The 19,343-nt window shown below is 44.1% G+C and overlaps 1 protein-coding gene across 2 annotated transcripts in view; it reads right to left on the reverse strand.

The window, feature by feature from the left end:
- CILK1 (ciliogenesis associated kinase 1) overlaps positions 1–17,713 on the reverse strand; it is a 52,942-nt gene extending 35,229 nt beyond the window's left edge. For both annotated transcript variants that reach the window (XM_004285613.4, XM_033416289.2), the window contains exon 1: positions 17,457–17,713. The gene's annotated coding sequence lies outside the window, so the exon portion shown is untranslated. The remainder of the gene's footprint in view (positions 1–17,456) is intronic.
- Between the last annotated feature and the right edge of the window lie 1,630 nt (positions 17,714–19,343).

Genomic DNA, 19,343 nt, shown 5'->3' on the forward strand with positions numbered 1-19,343 from the left:
CGATGGAAATTGCTGAGCTACAAGAATCCATGCTAAATATACTGTGTTCTGTGTAATTCAGCTACAATTAACAACGTAAACGTACAAAGGCCAAGAAATGCTTAAATTAAGGTTCTCCTGATATAGAACTTACATGTGCTCCATGAACTGTTTGTGGCTAGGCAACAACAGTATTTTATTAATATTATTTTTATTACTAGATATTCAGAAACTAAGCAAAGAACTAGTAATTTTTTAAGGCCTGCATGTAGGGTGTGTCTCTTTTAAAGTCCTTCAGTTGTGTTCTTTAAAAAGATAAGTCATGGGACTTCCCTGGTGGAACAGTGGTTAAGAATCTGCCTGCCAATGCAGGGAACACGGATTCGAGCCCCGGTCCGGGAAGATCCCACATGCGGCCGAGCAACTAAGCCCGTGCGCCACAACTACCGAGCCCGCGAGCCACAACTACTGAAGCCCACGTGCCACAACTACTGAAGCCCACGTGCCTAGAGCCCATGCTCCACAACAAGAAAAGCCACCACAATGAGAAGCCCACATATGTGAGGAAAAGTAGCCCCTGCTCGCTGCAACTAGAGAAAGCCCGCACGCAGCAACGAAGACCCAATGCAGCCCAAAACAAATAAATTTATAAAGAAAAAGATAAGTCATTGATTTTTCATTTATGAAATTGAGAGTCATTCAGTCTGCCTATAATGAAGAAAATGCAGTACATAACTTAAGTGATTGCAATGCCTTTAGGCAAACATTAAAAAATGTAAATGCTTAAATAAGAACACTAAAGACATTAAAAAAATACATCTGTCAAAGTAATAATCTGAAAAATCAAAAGATCAGAAAAGAATGATAGAATAAGTGACATTCTGCATCTAAATCCAGTCAATGCAGCTTCTCCTTCCAGAAGAATTCCAGTCAATAAATGTAGAAGGAAAGAGGGAAATAAGAAATTCGCTATTAGGCAAACGTCACAATTTATTGCAGACAAGATTCGCCGATGGATGCAAATATTGGTTGATGAACGTTTGAGGAGAAACAGGCTATCCGCATAGTTTCAAAGTATCTTTGGGAATTCCCTGGCCGCCCTTTCACTTACCAGGCCCAGTTTCTTCGATCCCTCATTGGGGAACTAAGATACAAGCCAAATGGAGCAGCCCAAAAAACAAAGTATCTTTAAGACATTCATTAATGTCAAAGGGAAAGATGGTAACTCTATAGGCAGAAATCTAACAGAAACCTCCTTACCCAAGTGATCAAGTTCAACATCAACATGACTAAGACATACGACACCATGTACCCTGTATGTGATGCTCTGAGGAGGGCACACCATCACCCCTGTGGTGTTCCGTCAAAAATGCAGAACCTCAATCCACTCATGAGAAGACGTCAAACTCAAAATGAGGGACATGCTACAAAAAACTGACCGATACTCTTCAAAAGTGTCAAGATCATAAAAGGCAAGGACAGAATGAGGAACTGTCACAGATTGGAGGCAAAGAAGGAGACATGACAACTAAACACAATGTGAGAACCTGAATAAGATCCCAGAACAGATAAGAGACATTAGTGGAAAAGTTGGTGAAATCTGAATAAGGTCATAGTTTAGTTAACAGCACTGTGCCCATGCTAACTTCCTGAGTTTGATCATTGTCCTATGGTTATAGAAGATGTTAATATTAGGGTAAGCTGGGTGAAGAATCGCTAAGAACTGTCTGTACTATTTTTGTAACATTTCTGAAAGTCTAAAATTAGTTCAAAATTAAGAAGTAATTCTAGTCTATGTTTTTGTGAAGGCTTTGCATGACCTTGAGAAACCTTAAGAACTGTAAAGGTGGGCTTCCCTGGTGGCGCAGTGGTTGACAGTCCGCCTGCCGATGCAGAAGACACGGGTTCGTGCCCCGGTCCGGGAAGATCCCACATGCCGCAGAGCGGCTGGGCCCGTGAGCCATGGCCGCTGAGCCTGCGCGTCCGGAGCCTGTGCTCCGCAACAGGAGAGGCCACAACAGTGAGAGGCCCGCGTACCCCGGGAAAAAAAAAAAAAAAAAAAAAAAAGAACTGTAAAGGTTATTCCTGATTTCACCATATTCTACCATATAACTGGAAAACCTTTTAGAGATCAAGCCTACCTGCTCCTCTCCCACTCATTCCCATTTCCCCCATAGAACCATTTTAAGGCCCCTGGTTTGAAGAGCATTTTCCTTCTTTTGAAGCTCTACAGGATCAGACAACTTACAACTTCCTTCAGCAGCTCTTTACAGTGATAGATTCCATTGCTGATTAATAAATATTTATAAAGCACTTCCTGTGTGACAGACCCTATGTTAATATCTGGGGATACAAAGACCAATAAAATACGGTCCTTTTTTTTTTTTTTTAAGATCTTAGAGTCTCATGGCAGAGGATGAGAGTGGGTGGATGCCTACTCATGAATATGCACTAAGATATTTCATGTACACTGAGGGTACAGGATGTGGGGAGGGGTTAAGGAGAAAGCCCCCTGGCTTCTAACTTGGTTGATTCCACTGGGGCTCAGGAGGGCAGTAAGAAGAGTCTTCATAAAAGACTGAGTCTTGAAGGAAAAAGAAAAGTAGGTGTTTTGTAAGGTAGGGGATTCTAGCATTCCAAGGAGCAGAAAAGAAGGCACAGGGGCTTGAATCTGGGGTGGAGAGGAAGGTGGGAGCTTGGAACTGGAAAGAGTTAACCCCAGAAGTTTGCTTGTTGAGAGCCTCAAATGACATTTCAAAAAACATAAGGCTTTGACTGGATCCTATACTAAAGGAGAAGAAAACACTATAAAGGTCATTAATGGAAACAGTTAGGATATGGATGCTAGATTAAAGTACTGTATCTGTATTAAATTTACTAAAGTTGATGCCTGTCCTGTGGTTGTGAAACAGCATAGTCTTATTCTAAGAAAATACACCCTGAAGGATTTGTAAGCAAAGGGCCATAATATATGCAATTTATTCTCAAGTGGTAAAACAAAAATTGTGTGTGTGTGTGTGTGTGTGTGTGTGTGTGTGTAGAGAGAGAGAGAGAGAGAGAGAGAGAGAGAGAGAGAACACACAATGGGGTAAAATGTTAACACAAGGTAAATTGGGGAAAAGGGGTATGGGTCTTCTTTGTACTGTTCTTGCAACTCTGTATGTTTGAATTATTCTAGACTAAAAGTCTAAAAAATTCTCAAAATGGTAGAGGAAGGAAATCTTTAAAAAGGTAATACATATCTTAAGCATTAAACACTTTAATGTAGATTTACTTAATAAAACCTAGTATGAACTTGCTCATAAGACAGAACACATCATACATCATGGCTCCTCCACTTCACGATTTGTGCATTGTGGACTGTTTTGGATTCAAGGTGTGTCTCAGCATAACATAGAAAGAGCATTTGGGCCACAACATAAGCAATTTTGGGCTCTGTGTTTGTTTCCCCTCTTTTTCTTTCTAATATTTGTCTCCATCTATTTTTGATATGACATATGATTTCTGCATCATTCATAATTTCATTTTCCAACAAATTAAAATTCCCAAATCATTGTTGTATGTCATCTTCCTTAAAAAAAAAAATCACTGGAACTTTGATCTGTCAAAAATCAGCTAACTCATAAATTATATGCTTTATTTATTTATTTTTTTAAAGTAGGCTTTGACCTAGAGACAATGGGAAGTCAATTAAGGTGTTTTTTAAAATAAAGTTATTTAGTTATTTGTTTGTTTGTTTGTTTATTTATTTGGCTGTGTTGGGTCTTCATTTCTGTGCGAGGGCTTTCTCTAGTTGCGGCGAGCGGGGACCAGTCTTCATCGCGGTGCGCAGGCCTCTCACTGTCGCGGCCTCTCTTGTTGCGGAGCACAGGCTCCAGATGCGCAGGCTCAGTAGGTGTGGCTCACGGGCCCAGTTGCTCCGCGGCATGTGGGATCTTCCCAGACTAGGGCTCGAACCCATGTCCCCTGCATTGGCAGGCAGATCCTCAACCACTGCGCCACCAGGGTTTTTTTTTAACAAGAAAATAACATGATCAGATTTGCATTTTGTAATCCAGTTAGAGTATTTTTCTTAACGTCCAACCGAAACCTGCCTATTCTAATTTAAGCTAATTTCCTCAAGCTTTGTTTTTTTTGTGTGTGAATATAAAGAAACTATCTCACGAAAATGTGATGTACATCAAATTAGTAATCAAATGTGTATCTCTCAACCTCCTCTTGCTGTAATTACACAACCTTTCCTCATAGGACCTGTTTTCCACTCCTTTAATTATCTTTGGCATTCATCTCTGAAACCTCACACATTTCTCCATGTCTTTGATGAACTGTGGCAACCAAAACTTAATAACGATCTACATTCCAGTAGCCTGTGGGCTCTCCCCCACTTTTTTTTCAATGGCATTATATATAATAATAATAATTCATATCTATCAATTATTAACCATAGAAGCCTTTCTCTGATAGTTAGTTCCTCATCTACTAAAACTGCATAATTGGGACAATGTCTTCATAGATGATCACTGAGGAAAAGCTATCTTGAAAAAATGAAGAACTTTACTGAAATCATGGTAGAGTGGGTCATTCATTCAGTATACAGTCACCCTACGATTCCTCCTTGTTACTGTCTGTCACATTATCATAGAACAAAGTTCAATTTCTCTGGCAAGATTTGACCCTCACCAACACGTGGCGGTTGCTTTTCAATTTTATTTCAGGTAATTACATACCGACTGTAAAATGGATCAGACTAGAGTCTCTCTCTTCAGGCACTGAAGTCAGGTTGACAATTTTATTCAAACTTTACCAAGAGGCCAAGCACTATGCAAAGCTTCTGGGGCACATTATGGGTAAGAGAAGGGTCCTTCCTTTAAATAACTCCTAATCAACACAAACATGGAAAACGTAGGAAACACTATAAGCCCATGGTAGAGAGAACAACAAACTCTTGGGAGGAGGGAGGGATCAGACACCCGCTCAGAGAAGAGGTAATATTGAGGTTTGAAGAATGAGCAAAGTTTTATTACACAGAAAAGGGAGAGAAAGGAATTCCAGATGGAGGAAACTCTGCAAAAGGTTGGTGGGTATAAGAGCTTGGCATGTTCACGAGAGCTTACGGTTCCTACACTGGGTGAACGACAGAATCACCTGGGGAAATTTTAACAAATACTGATGCCCGGGCCCCACCTCTAAGAGTCAGGTCGAGGTTGGGGACTGAGTTTTGATAATTTAGAAAGCCCTCCAGGGACTGTAATGTGCAACCCCACTGTGAAGTACAGGGCTAGGACATAAAAGCCACGGAGGGCAGTAAGGAAGTGCAGGGAATGGCTAGAAACTTAGGGTGGGACCCAGCTGTGAGGGCGTACGTCTGTCATGCAGGAGTTTGGTTTTTACCCTGCCACACGGGAGAGCTCTCTGGGGCTTTTAAGCAGGGAAATGACATGAGGGAGACCACCCACCCCGGACTATTCAAACTGATGTTAGAATAGAGAGACTAGACAGAGGGTACTGCAATAGTCAGGTGAAATATGTGTAAGGCCTGAACAAAGGCACCAGACAGGATGAATGTTATAGAGAGTAGGAGACACAATGGGTTCTGTTTTCTAAGGTGTTGAATTTGAGATATGTACAAAACCTCTCACTGGAGATGCTCTAAGGTTGCTTTATTTTTTTTCCCCCAAAGATAGTGCACTATTGGAGTTCTTATTAGGAGGACAGCATTCAGACAATGCTAATACCACGCACAGCTCTGGGGTACTCACAGAACACTACATGGATGGTGTCTACTGGAGTTTTGCAACGTGGCAGCTGCGGATCCGGAACAAGGGACATGACAATCTCAACATACACCTGAATTACTGTTCAACTCTGGGTGACAAACTTCAAGAAAGATATTCAAGAACATAATAAGGGGCCTAAATGAAAGCACGAGAAGAGTAGTTGAAGAAACAGAGAATACATGAAGAAAAAGGGACTTAGGAAGCCGTGGTGATTGTTTCAAGGGTCCAAAGGAGTATCAGAGAGGAGGCTTAGTTACACTATATACAGATCTAGAGAACAGAACCATGACAACTATCTGAGCTTTCTGTTCTCTAGTGAATTATTTCCTAAACTAAAAACAAGGAAGTGGTATTATTCAAACTAGCATTAGACAAAAAGTAGCATTCAACCCATAGTCAACTCTGAGCATATCCTAGCAGGAAGTGGTTACTGACTTTTGAGATCAGTATTGTTCAGTTGTTCACCATTTTCGCGGTGGCCTGAATATGATGACTCATGTTATACTCTGAAAGGAAAGGACAAAAACTCACTGCTGCTCTGGGAAAACAGCAGGGTGATGGACAACGCACTAGGAAAAAGAAGGGCGATATGACAGATGCCGCTGCTGATCTACCCCACAGCAATGTTCCTCTTGCTGCTTAGTTTATACAGCTCTGATTTTATTCACGATTCAGTACAATCAGGGACGGCAGCCACCTACTACAGCCCCAGGGCATGAACAGTGCTCCGTTGAAGCCAAGCCAGACAATTCTATTGTACTTCCTTCCCACTGAATACCGTTTAGGAGCGGGACTACGCAACCAGACTACGCAACCAGACGGAAAGGAAAGTGAGCTGGTGAGGGAAGAGAAGGGCCTCTGGGAGGGAATCTACTCTTTGATAGAGACAGCTGACAAAGAGGTTGCCCCGTGTTTCTGCCTTGAACATGGTTGTATAAAGCTGTAATATTCAGAGCTGAGGCGGTCTTCTGGTGATTATGAGACGTCAGCTCTCAAGATGAGAATCCCAACTGCTGAGGATGGATTAAGAGAAAGAAGCTGAATCCTGGATGACATCACTGGGCTGCTGCATGATCCCTGAAAATATCTGCTTTAGGTTTCTTGTTATATGATCTAATCCAAAGTCTTTGTTGCTGAAGCCACCATCCGATATTCTGTCAAGGACAACTGAAAGCATTCCTCTGGAACACACACAGTGACCAGGGAATGGTCCTTGGGGTAAGTTGCTGGCAGGGCACAGATGGCCAGAGTGCTACAGTTGTACAAGCAAGAAGTCACCATGTGGACCACTAGCCAAAAATCTCAAGGAAGGCTTAGGGCCACTGATCCCTAAATAATGGCTAATTTCTCTCGTCAAGGACACGTCATTTACTGATCCATGCATCACTGGCAAAACCAATTAAAAAAATTTTTCCTTACTAACAGTATTAGTTTTCCACAGCTGCTGTTCACGAATTACCATAAACTTGGTAGCTTAAAACAGCAGAAATGTATTCTCTCACGTTTCTGGAGGCCAGAGTCCAGAACCAGTATCACTGGGTCGAGATCAAGGTATTGGCACCTCCTCCAGAGGTACTGGCTCACTTCCTCCTTGTCTCTTCCAGCGTCTGGTGGCTGTTGGTGTTCCTTGGCTCATGGCCACATCACTCCAGTCTCTGCCTCTGTGGTCACACTGACTCCTCTCTGTGTCAAATCTCCCTCTGCTTCTCACTTATGAGGACTAGTGTTTCCATTTAGGGCCCACTAAACCTATCTCCATTTAGAGATAGGTAGGTTTATCTCCCCATCTCAGATTTCTTAACTTAATCACATCTACAAGTCTATTTTGCCAAATAAGGAAAAATTCACAGGTTCCAGGGACTAGAACCTGATATCTTCAGGGGATAGATACCACCATCCAATGAAACCTCCCAAAGACTCCCACAGTCATCTGAGCTACGGCAGCTGTGGTTTCTAGTCATACAAAGTTGAGTGTCTTAGGAATGAAATCAAGAATCTAATGCTTAGTTACCCAATGAACAAAGGCAGTCCTTTTTGAACGATAGAGAGTATTTCTCTTTAACTCTACAAAGCAGACAAGACTTCACAATTCTGGCTGAAATCTCAGTAGATGACATTAGCATATGGAGATTCCACCCTGTGTGGACGGGGTGGGGGGGGGGGTTGCAAACAGGCAGCCTGAGGATGCAATTCACAGATATGCTTTGAGTTTATATTTAAAAATGGGAACTTTCATATAAATATCGAGATTTGGGGTAGCTCCAGAAAAACTGAAGAGCTAATAACACAAGGTCCTTTGTCCTCCATGGGAATAAAAGCTAGACGAGGGTGGTCACTGGCCTTTTAGGCCAAGCGTGAGCCCTCTATCCCGCCACTGTCCCCAACCTCCCTGTGTCCCTAAAATGAATGTTGTGTCAGTTGCTAATTTTTTTTTCTTAGTTGCCATTTATTTTTGCACCTTCACGGCCACTTGTTTTACTAGAAGAAAAATATTTCTCTATCCCTCTGCCTATATCAAAAGTAACAAAGGAAAAAGCCTGGGAAAAAACCTCATGCGAAGAAAAACTGGAGGGAAAGAAAAACTGTTGTTCTCTTTTTAAAAGAGAAGAGCAACTCCTTACTGTTTAACAAGCACATAACCAGCTTCCCTGATTCTTTTACATTTCCTCCTCTGCCCCTGAGAGCATCTGAGTTCACAGCCCCTGGTATAGACGGTCACTACTGCCTGTGAAGTGAATGGGGTGTAACAGCCCATCCATTAACTTGGGGAATCAGCTAACATGTTAATGGGCAGTACTTCTAAATACCACTCAGACTCCAAGAATGATCTTGGATAATCACTCACTATAACCAATCCACATGTAGCTGACTAATATATCAAATAAGCCAAAAAGGTAATAATAATAATAATTTCAGAACTTACTATGTATACCGTACTGTTATAAGTGCTTTGCATATATTAATCCATTCAGTCCTCACATCGGCACCAGGTAGGTACTATTATTATTACCCCTATTTTACAGATAAGGAATCTGAGACACCAGCTACTTGTTCAAGGTTATGCAATTAGTAAGTGTTGGCAGTGAGATAGGAACCTGGGCCGACTGCACCAAACTTAAGGGAGAGATTGCAAAAGATCCAAAGGTTATGAAATCTTTTGAGGATCTGAGAACGAGAGGAATTAAAAGAAGTACTTTGTAGCTCGAAGTCCAAATATGGAAACCAGTGATGTGGCCATGCTCTAGTTGGCCTCATTTTACAATCGAACTTCAGGGGACCGAGCGGGGACCTTGCCAGCAGCCACTGCCTACAGGGGAGGCAAGTGACTGCGGGCAAAGAGGAACTGAGTCCCAGTTTCCACTTGGCACAGAGCACCTGTGACTCGGAGCATCTCCTGGTCCTCGGGTTAATTTCTGTGAGGTGAGGGCACGGGACTTAATGAAGCAAGGTGGTTTCCTGCTCCGTTATTCTGTGGTTCTGTGACTCTCTGGGTCAGGAATCAAGCTGGCATTTGTCTAAGAAAAAAAACAGATCAACGTTTCCACCTTTCCCATCACCTGCACAAAAGCCAGCAAAGAGCAGACAGTGCCCCAGAGGGACCCTGTGTGCTATACATCATCTCTCTTCCAGAGCAGGAAGTGTCTCACTGTCTCAGCCAGACCCCAAAGCTCAGAATCTACTCCTTTTCCTCCCTCCGAGTCCAGCTCAAACATCACCTTTCCAGGACCTCCTGTCCCAACCTGCACAGACACAGCCAACGGCTCTCTCCCCAAGAGGCCACAGTGCCCTGTCCCCACCTCCTCAGTGGTCAATGACACGCAGGCCTGTCCCGGACAGTCACCATGCTTCTTTCATCTCTGCTCTTCTACCTCATGCTCCGCCTATACTAGCAGGTACTCATGGTTTGAATGGTCAAAACATGAATTTTAGTCTTTGCTGTGTATCTTCTGTGCCACCCTTGGTAAGTATCTCGAAACAGAATTCTTCTGTTTCTTCCTGTGCAAAGTCATGGTACTCAGATTGTTTGCCCTGAGCAGAAATGTTCTGAAGTTCTGAAATGGGAGAATAGTAAACACTGCAGAAAGGCTAAAGCCGGCAGGCTGCCTGGGCCCTCCCACCATGGTGCTGGAATTACTGGGTCTCAAAGAATCACAGAAAGGTCCCCACAGTGTCGTCAGATCAGGCCTTCGGCTTCTGGGTTAGGCTGTACCCAACTCACAGAGCAGCACAGCTGTATTTCGCTTTCAAAGCGTTCCAGACAAACTTTGAAATGAATGCTATGGTTTTTCTGGCTAGGTGACATTGCGGAAACCTTCCTGCGGTCTGTCCCAAATCCCTCCCCTCGGCTCAGTCCTCAGTAGGGCAGATCATCTGCTCACGGCCGGGGTCTCACACTGGGTGCCCTGTTCATTCCCAACCTGGGAAACCAACCAGGCACAGGGTGGTCAAAGCTAAAGAGTCATTGAATAAATGCCACAATTACTCATTTTTTTAAGATAGGAGACAGAAAATTGTACGCAAAAGTGGGCATCTCTGTGAGTCGTGGTTTACCAGCACCACTTCCACCATTCGGACCTGTGTGAAGAGCTTTTCTCCCTGAGCCTTGATCGTTTTCCACTGAAAAGATGCCATTGCTTTCACCTGTCCGCATCGGAAAACTAGATCATGTGCAAAATCACTCAATGGCCCTTCTCCTGGCATTTGTGAGTTCCATTTTACCTTAACTAGCATGAATTCTAGGTTCGAACATTTCATAACTTTACAAGAGTAAAGTTAATATTGTTACATTTCTTTTAAAAAGGTACTAAAAATAGTACATCTGTATTTCTAATTTTTCTCTCTGGGACCTAATTCTTCTGCCCACATACATTTTAGCAAGAATGTCCTTTAAATATTTTGCCTCTTGGACCAGTGTTTTTTTCTGCTTTGGGGACAGCAGCTACAATGCCAAAAGAGCCTCCTTTATTGTGGAACGTGCTTTGCCTTTCCTGTGACAAGGAGCACATTAAAGATGCTTCTGGCTACTGCCTTAATTGGAAGGATGGGAGAAGAGGATCCGTTACCTGGGCTGCCCTCTTCTACTCCCCAGAGACTGTTTCATGCCCTGACCTCCCTCACATCCTTCAACCCCAGCTTCTGAAAGGAGAATTCATGCACCAAGTCCTAAATCCCAGGAGAAGGGTCTACCACTTCCCATCACTTCTCCCACAAAGGGCGCTGTGCCCCGAACCTAAAGTAAAGTCTTCCATTGCTTGTAGATTAGTTCTAAACTAGGACCCATCATTCTATGTGGTCTGTGGGCTGTGAAGAACTGAAGGGAAAGGAAATATTGAAGACCTAGAGGAAGAATAACTTTCCTCTGACTCGTGGGAAACTGCGGATGAGTTGGGGTGACAGTCCCCCAGCCCCAGTTGCTCACCTGATTGCCACCCTCTGTTCTAAGGGTGGGCAAGGGAGGGCGAGGTGAAGATGAGGGAGTGAATCAGAACATGTCACACATTCAAGCGCTACTCAAATATCACAGCACGTTTAACTCAGGGCTGATCTCATGCAGCGTAAGATGCTTCACCACCATGTGTAACAACAAACAAATCAATAAAACATATCGAGGACATAAAGGCTTAACATAAAAATAAAATAGAGTAGGTGTCAGCAAATGTTTTCTGCGAAGGGCCGGTAAATACGTTAGGCTGTGAGGGTGACAGGGTTCTGGCATAGCTATTCAAATCCTCTGCTGTAGCACAAAAGCAGCCACAGATGACACGGAAACAAACGGGCACGGCTGCATCCCGGTACAAGTCTATTTACAAAAACAGGCAGCCGGCAGGACATGCCTGCAGGGCATGATGTGTGGACCCCCGAAACACAGGAAACTCATGCAGGTAGAGCACTTTAGCCCTTTCCACATAATCCTCATGTACCTGTGGGTCACAGGGTTACGTATACGTGTATCCTGAGAATATAAGCTTTCCGTGGGCAGAAATTTTGTTATGTTCACAACTGTATTCCCAGCAACCAGACAAGGACCTGGCGCCCGGTTGGCCCAAATAGATGCTCCAAATAAAGATGAGCTGAATGAATAAATTAATGAATGAGTAACTTATGGGTTTATAAAGGGTCACTTTGTTAATTTTCCTATACCATCAACCCCACTCCTACTGCCATCCCTCATAGATTCTCTGCAAAACTGAACAGCTCTATGGAGACGAGGGCACAAAAATTATGAATCCTTCCAAAAGCTTTTATAACAATTTAGGAAAACATTTGCTTTTTAACAGCTAAGCTGACAGGTAGGAGGATATGGGGAGGGGGAAGGGTAAGCTGTGACAAAGCGAGAGAGAGGCATGGACATATATACACTACCAAACATAAAATAGATAGCTAGTGGGAAGCAGCCGCATAGCACAGGGAGATAAGCTCAGTGCTTTGTGACCGCCTGGAGGGGTGGGATAGGGAGGGTGGGAGGGAGGGAGACGCAAGAGGGAAGAGATATGGGAACATATGTATATGTATAGCTGACTCACCTTGTTATAAAGCAGAAACTAACACACCATTGTAAAGCCATTATACTCCAATAAAGATGTAATAAATAAATAAATATTTACTATTAAAAAAAAAAAGGTAGGCATATATAACCTACTTTTTTCTCACTCAGTTTCGTCTGAGTTAAATCAATCATCAGTAAATTCATTTTCAAAGCACAGGCAGTGTCCGAGAGGACGGAACCATTAACTATTGTCTTCTCGGAGCTACAAACTCATGCAGATAGTAACTTTCATGATATTGTGAAATATGTAGTTGGACATTACACCACTACTCCTTTATCTTCTTGGTTCTGGGCCATTATCTTTTATATTAACCACGAGAGCAGTCACATGTTATCAGCACTTTATCATAGACCACACTACACCTATAGAAAGATAAAAAATGACTCACATTGAGCTTTGCTCACAAATACGTGGCTCTCACAAGCCCTTGGCCATCACTGTACACTTATCAAGTGGCTACTAAGAGCATGGTGGAAATAACACTATTGTGTTATTTTATTTTAAAAACAGTATTTTTTTTTTTTTTAAGTTTTTTTTTTTTTTTTTTTTTTTTTTGCATTACGCGGGCCTCTCACTGTTGTGGCTTCTCCCGTTGCGGAGCACAGGCTCCGGACGCGCAGGCTCAGCGGCCATGGCTCACGGGCCCAGCCGCTCTATGGCATGTGGGATCCTCCCAAACCGGGGCACGAACCCGTGTCCCCTGCATCGGCAGGCGGACTCTCAACCATTGCGCCACCAGGGAAGCCCTTAAAAACAGTATTTTTTAAATTAAAAAAACTGAGGATGACAAACAAAATCTAGGAAAAATGTAAAGTAAGATAATATATAACCTAATGCTAATTAGCATAGATTGAATGCTCAGTTTAATAGGACCTAAGCTGAACACGGGCATAGTATAATATTGAGGAAACCTGACTATAGAATCAGATTTTTTTCCCTATAAGGGACCTGAATGATCACCCCCCAACACCCTCACTTTACAGCTGAGATGCTGTGGCCCAACGGACAGAATTCTTGATACCTTCAGGGCAGCAGAGTTTTAAATATGTGAATATAAGAGATGTTTTCATAGTCGATTAAAGATGTAACAAATGCTCCCACTTCCCCTTCCTCAAAAAGTACATGAAGGTATTGCTAATCCTGAAACTACATAGAAAAAAAAAAAGTGGCAGCTCTCCAGAGACGTGCTTTCTTCAAACTCTGAGACAGCTTCAGAAGTCAGTGCTCCCAGGATTTGACGCCAGCTTCACAGGTGAGTCCAAACCCAGGCACTTCTTTCTACGGAGGTTTCGACTTTCAAAGCACAGTGAGCCAGGCACTTAAAGTGCAAGGACGCTTCCGTTTCCTTGAAAGGAATCAAGAAAGGAAGCTCTCCGCCTGGATTGTTGAGCAGTAGGATTTTCCGAGCATCAGACAGCACGTCACGAGGAGCAGAGAGAGTGAGCGTGAATTCCACATCAACCTTGGTTACCATCTCGAGGGGACCCTCCACTGCTTCTTCTACTTCTCTGGCTACAAGTAAAGATGCCTCTGATTTCTTCCTTCCATAACTTAGCATTTTAATGCAATCTGCCCCAGGAATTGATTTACTTCAGCAAATTGTTTTTACCAGGTAATTTTCTTGAACACACAGGTGTACTAATAGGGAAGTTCAAACTGTTTCAAGGAGAGCACAGCCACAACCTAGGACACGGTTACACTGTAGATATGCGTGTAAGTCATCTGGCGCACGCCTCTGCACGTTCTCCGGGTCACCTACAGCAACCACAAACACCGAGGCCCACAGATAGGAGGTTTCTGATGCTCTAGTTACAGGCCTTTCTCAGAAGGCCATGGTCAAGCAAGAGAGCCGATGAGACAATTTACAGTTAAGACACTATTCACAGGCTGACAGATCAACATACACAGAAAGGTCACTGTGCCCAGAATTCTGCCAAGAAATTGCTAGGCAACACGTCCTGCCATAAATACATACACTCACACATACCCTCACAAGCAGAAAAACAGAAGTGCTACGTACAACTCCAACTCAGCAAGATCCTGCAAAATGAAACGGAGGAGCTTGCCGCAAAGAAGCAGTGAAAAAAGAAAATTTAAAGGCAGTCGTGTTCCTGGCAAGGTTCAGACGGAAAAACAGCAACAGATCCCAGAAGCAGAGCTGTCACCAGGAATAAGCTAAGCTCAAGCTGTTTTAAGTAAGGGCAGGATAACACTTACTAAGGATGCTGCGTGGTTGCCATCCCCTGGGCCTCCAGACCCAGCCATGACTTGACTCCAAGTCAGCTGACAAACATCTACCAAATATTTGCTACGTGTTCAGGGCTCTCCCAGTCACTGGAGGGATGAGCAGATTTTTGTCAGGTGTGTTCCAGGTGCTGTTCAGGCACCAAGACCATCTCCACGCCGCAGCCAGGTGGGGAGGCATTTCCCCTATTTTACACGCGAGGACTAATGCTTGGAGAATCCATAAGGCCACATGAGTACCGAGGAGTGAGGCCCCGACCTCAATTCTGCCTGACTTCAAAGCCCACAACCCCCCATGACCATGCAGAGAATATGGCTCCTGCCCTAAAGAGGGTTAAAATAACCTAAACCAATGAGAGATCAATATAAGCCCTCGGGCTTCCGTGGTGGCGCAGTGGTTAAGAATCCACCTGCCAATGCAGGGATCAGGCTCGAGCCCTGGGCCGGGAAGATCCCACATGCCGCGGAGCAACTAAGCCCGTGCGCCACAGCTACTGATCCTGTGCTCTAGAGCCCGCGAGCCACAACTACTGAAGCCCACGCACCTAGAGCCGCTGCTCCACAACAAGAGAAGCCACCGCAATGAGAAGCCCGCGCACCACAACGAAGGGTAGCCCCGGCTTGTCCGCAACTAGAGAAAGCCGCATGCAGCAACAAAGACCTAACTCAGCCAAAAACAAACAAACAACAACAACCAAAAAAAAACCAAGCCCTCAGTGCCAGTGTCAAAGTCAAACTTAAAAGAAACAAGTATCTGGAGACTTGCAAGAGAGAGAAGAGAAATGAATAGTTAGAGAAGATGTTATAGAAGAAGTGAGGACTTAGCTTCCTCCTCTGAGGAAGGGTAAGATTTGCACAGGAGATGGGGGAGAGGGGTGAGGGTTTCTAGGACAGCGATCTGAGCAGGAACCATCCTGGCCCCCTTAGTAGAGCAGGCTCGAAAGAAGACCACACCCATAGAGTGCGAAGATGTATGCTGAACTGAAAATAGAATTTAGATAGGAGGCGTGAGGCCTGATTATGAAAGGCCTTAAAAATCAGGCAAATTGTTTTAGACTTGAGATAGTTGAGAAGGGAGAGGACCTGAGGGCTGCAAGGCAAGGAGAGACGTGAGGAACTGATAGTTTTAAAAGACTAGATGGACAAGAAGATGAAGAAACCAGAAGGTGTGTCTCATTCATTCATTCACCCATTCCATCCATCCATCCACTCATTCAGCAAACATTCAATGAGGACTTACTAAGAGCCAGCTGTGGGGCTAGCTCAGAGGCTGCCCCAGTCTGCAGGAGAGGAGGCGTGAGCCTCTGGATTAGAATATGGAGGGAGGGCCCTCTATAAATCACATGTCAAAGGTCTTCATGACTCATTGATAGCAAGGATGAAGGAAATGAAGGAAAAGACTGTTGAAGAGAATTCCAAAAGGTTCAAGACTGACAGGATTTCCACCATTACTGGGAACCTCAAAAAACAATGAGATGAAAACAATGAAAGTAGAAAAAGAGCTTTGATGATGCGAAACAGTCAACAAATAAAACCCCCAAAGCCCGGTTTCTTTATCCTGGTAGCCTGCTTACACACAGTCTGTAGGTAAGAAACTTCAGTGAGAAAAAAGCATTTCTTTGTGACTAAATGCTGAGTTCCCTTGGCTAGGACAGACCTCTGCCCACTCAAACAAGCTCCATCAGCCCTCCAACACATCCTTCCATCATCTGAAACTAAACTGGTCTCACTTAGAAACGTGGTTGTCCGCTCTTGCCCTGCCACCAGTTTTGACTCTGGAGAAGGGGACAAGGTAAAGTGGACAGGCAGGGTCACCGTAAGGGCTGGACCTTAGGGAAGCAGGCAGTGGTACAGGGTATCATTTTAAATAAAGGATCCCACCACTGCTCTTATTTCTACACCCAAAATGACTGGTCCTCAAATAGACAGGAAGGCCAAATTCTTTACCAAATTGCAGTGCTTTGTTCAGAAACTATTTCAAATGTGCATATTTATGAATACATTAACTCTTAGCACAGCTAACATATGGTTGAGGCACAAATTCCTCTTAATAATTTATATGTTAGCTACACAAATTTAAAGCTCATTTTAATTTTATATTCAGCAATAGTACAGTTCACTTTGGGGGCACATCCTGAAAGCCCACTCACTGGAAAATGTGAGAAATGAAAACTGTACTTATCAAACTGCTACAAAGAGTGCTCCAAGCAAAAATAGAAAACAAGTGCCAATACCTTAGAGAAGTCTAGCTCTGGATGCAAAATGCAGGGTGATATTTTCTCAGTATAATTCAGCTTTAGCAAAAGCAGCTCTTTATTTAGTTATAAGTGGAAACGAATACTCTTTTCTGCAGAATAAGGCATTCAACTACTTTTTAATTTAAAAGTAAAGCCCTCAATGCTAGTGTCAAAGTCAAACTTTCAAAGGTGCATTAGAAAAGAAACAGTGGTTCTGTAAAGTCCTTCAGCATCCCTCTCATAACGTCTACTCTGATTAGTAAGAAAGAAATCAGAGCAGAAAGAAACCCAGTGAAAAATGGTTGCACATAAATGTGTGAGGATTTCTTGCTCAGACCTCTTGCGGGACAGCCAAAGGCCTAGTCAGGAAAATTCCGAAAGCAAGTCCTCCATATCCTACCAATGGGGCTTCAAATCGGGCCGGGATCTTTCCCTTCTTTAACGCCAAAAGGTAAACATACACCAAAATCTTCCAGACTCCGGGGAAGCGGGAGTTTTTCTGCCAAGAGGGAGAGACCCACAGGACCGCGGAGAGAAACTACAGCCCGAGAGCCTCTCCCTCGCCTTCCGATCCTTCGCGGGGCCACGGCACTGGGGGCCCTCGCAGCTCCGGTCCATCACCCCGAGTGACAGATCACCCGGCAGAAGCCCCTAATCCGCACCCCACTTACCGGCGCCGCGAGCACAGGCGGGGGCCCGCGCCTGCGGGGAGCGTGGCTTCTCGGAGGGCGGGCGCCGAACTGGCCTGGGAGCGGGAGCAGGGCGACCCGCGCTAGGACGGGCCGAGGGGTCCGCGGAGGGACGCCCGGGGGCGCCGCCGAGGGGCGCGGGCCGCGCCGCGCATGGTGAGCGGCTGGGCACCCGGCTGCTCTCCAGCCTCCGGCAGGAAAACAAACAAAAGGCAGGGAGGCTTCTGGTGGGGACGACCGGCCTCTTTCCCTGGGAAAAGTTACCCTGCAGCTCCCCTCGCAGGCCCCGCGCGTCCCTGCACCGCGGCCGGGCCGCCGGGGGGCGCCGAGCCGCGCGCTCCGCTCTCCACCCGGGGCCTGCTGGAGCCCAGGGTCCCTGAGGCCCCCGCCGACCGCCAACGGGCCCTCCAGCTCCACACGCTCGCCTTACTGCAGATCGACTGCCTCGGGCATCAGAATGGAGAAGTGCAGGCTGAGGATGCACGTTCGGAGGACATCTCATTACAGGTGATCGAGGTGAACACACTTGCCTGGCTTTAAAAAACGTAACTGCAGTGCCACCGAAAGTGGTTGAAGAGGGCAAATCGCGTCATATCTATTTTACCATAATAAAAAATATTTAAAATAAAAACCAGACTGCCTGTTAGCATCCATTTGAACTTCAAGAGTTTCTATATTGTGAGCAACTTTAGTTTGGAAGACTGGATTGTTAGGTGGGGAACAGACTAGATAATGGTCTACAGAGTCGTCCTCTGTGTGTTGACTAGTTCTACGAAGTCTTAACACTTAACACTTTTTAAACACTGTCACTTGTGTCGTTAGTTATATTGCGGAGGTAAATCATCCTATCAGGATTGGCCCTGAACCACTTTGAAAAAAGAAATTGCTTCGAGGTCCTCGATTTAAATTCACATAACTGCCCCAAGCCGAGGGTGCTTTAGTTGGAGGCATCAGAATCGCCGGGATAGCTTGTGAAAACAGATTGCTGGGCCCTCTCCCCAGAATTTTGGTGCTGATGCTACTGGTCAGGGAAATCACACTGTCCTAAGCAACAGTTTTAATTAATAAAACAGTAATCCTTTCACACACTGTGGATCTTTCTCTGAGTTTAAATTCCCCAGCTCATATCAATTTTCTCTCACTATCTTTGTTTTTGAATTCTAATAACTGAGAAGATTGTTTTTTCTAGGAAGAATTTATGCAAAAGGCCTGAATCCCTCTTTCTTCTTGCTTCTGTTTAAGAAACCTACAAGATACAGGACAAACTTCCTTAGACTTCCTGTCTCAAATGGGAAAGGGTCATCTGGCCACTTGGCAAACGTATAACATTTATCTACCTTCATGTTTACCTATATAACACCCAAACCATATGGCAAATGAAAATTGAACGTCATTGTCAATGAAAAGATAGGGAGACAGGAGGCAGCCTGACAAATCATATACTACTCCCAGAAAAAGTGATTTTTAAAGTATTTAAAATGATCAGTTTTAGTCAAGTTCAGTTGTCCAAGCAACTGGCAAATGGACTGTCTTGATCTACCTTTAACAAGGGTCCATTGGGCTAGTAAGTGGCTTAGGTCCATAGTCCTAGCCTCGGGAAAATTATAACCACGTATTATATAATATGATGAGATAATACAACACTGTAAAGAAGCCTAGTGGATACAGTGGATACTGACCTAAAATTGAAAATTAGTAGCTATGAAACATAACAGCGTTTTAATAAAATAGGTGCTCAATTTATTGATAAAAATACGAATTATTATTTTATTAAACTTTTTTGTTTATTTACTAGAATAATAGAAATCATCTGTGCTAACTGACTAAGCATTCAACAAGTTTAATGAAACAGACTCGTTCTGAAAATAT

Source organism: Orcinus orca, chromosome 10 (assembly GCF_937001465.1).
Source record: "Orcinus orca chromosome 10, mOrcOrc1.1, whole genome shotgun sequence".
Lineage (NCBI taxonomy): Eukaryota > Metazoa > Chordata > Mammalia > Artiodactyla > Delphinidae > Orcinus > Orcinus orca.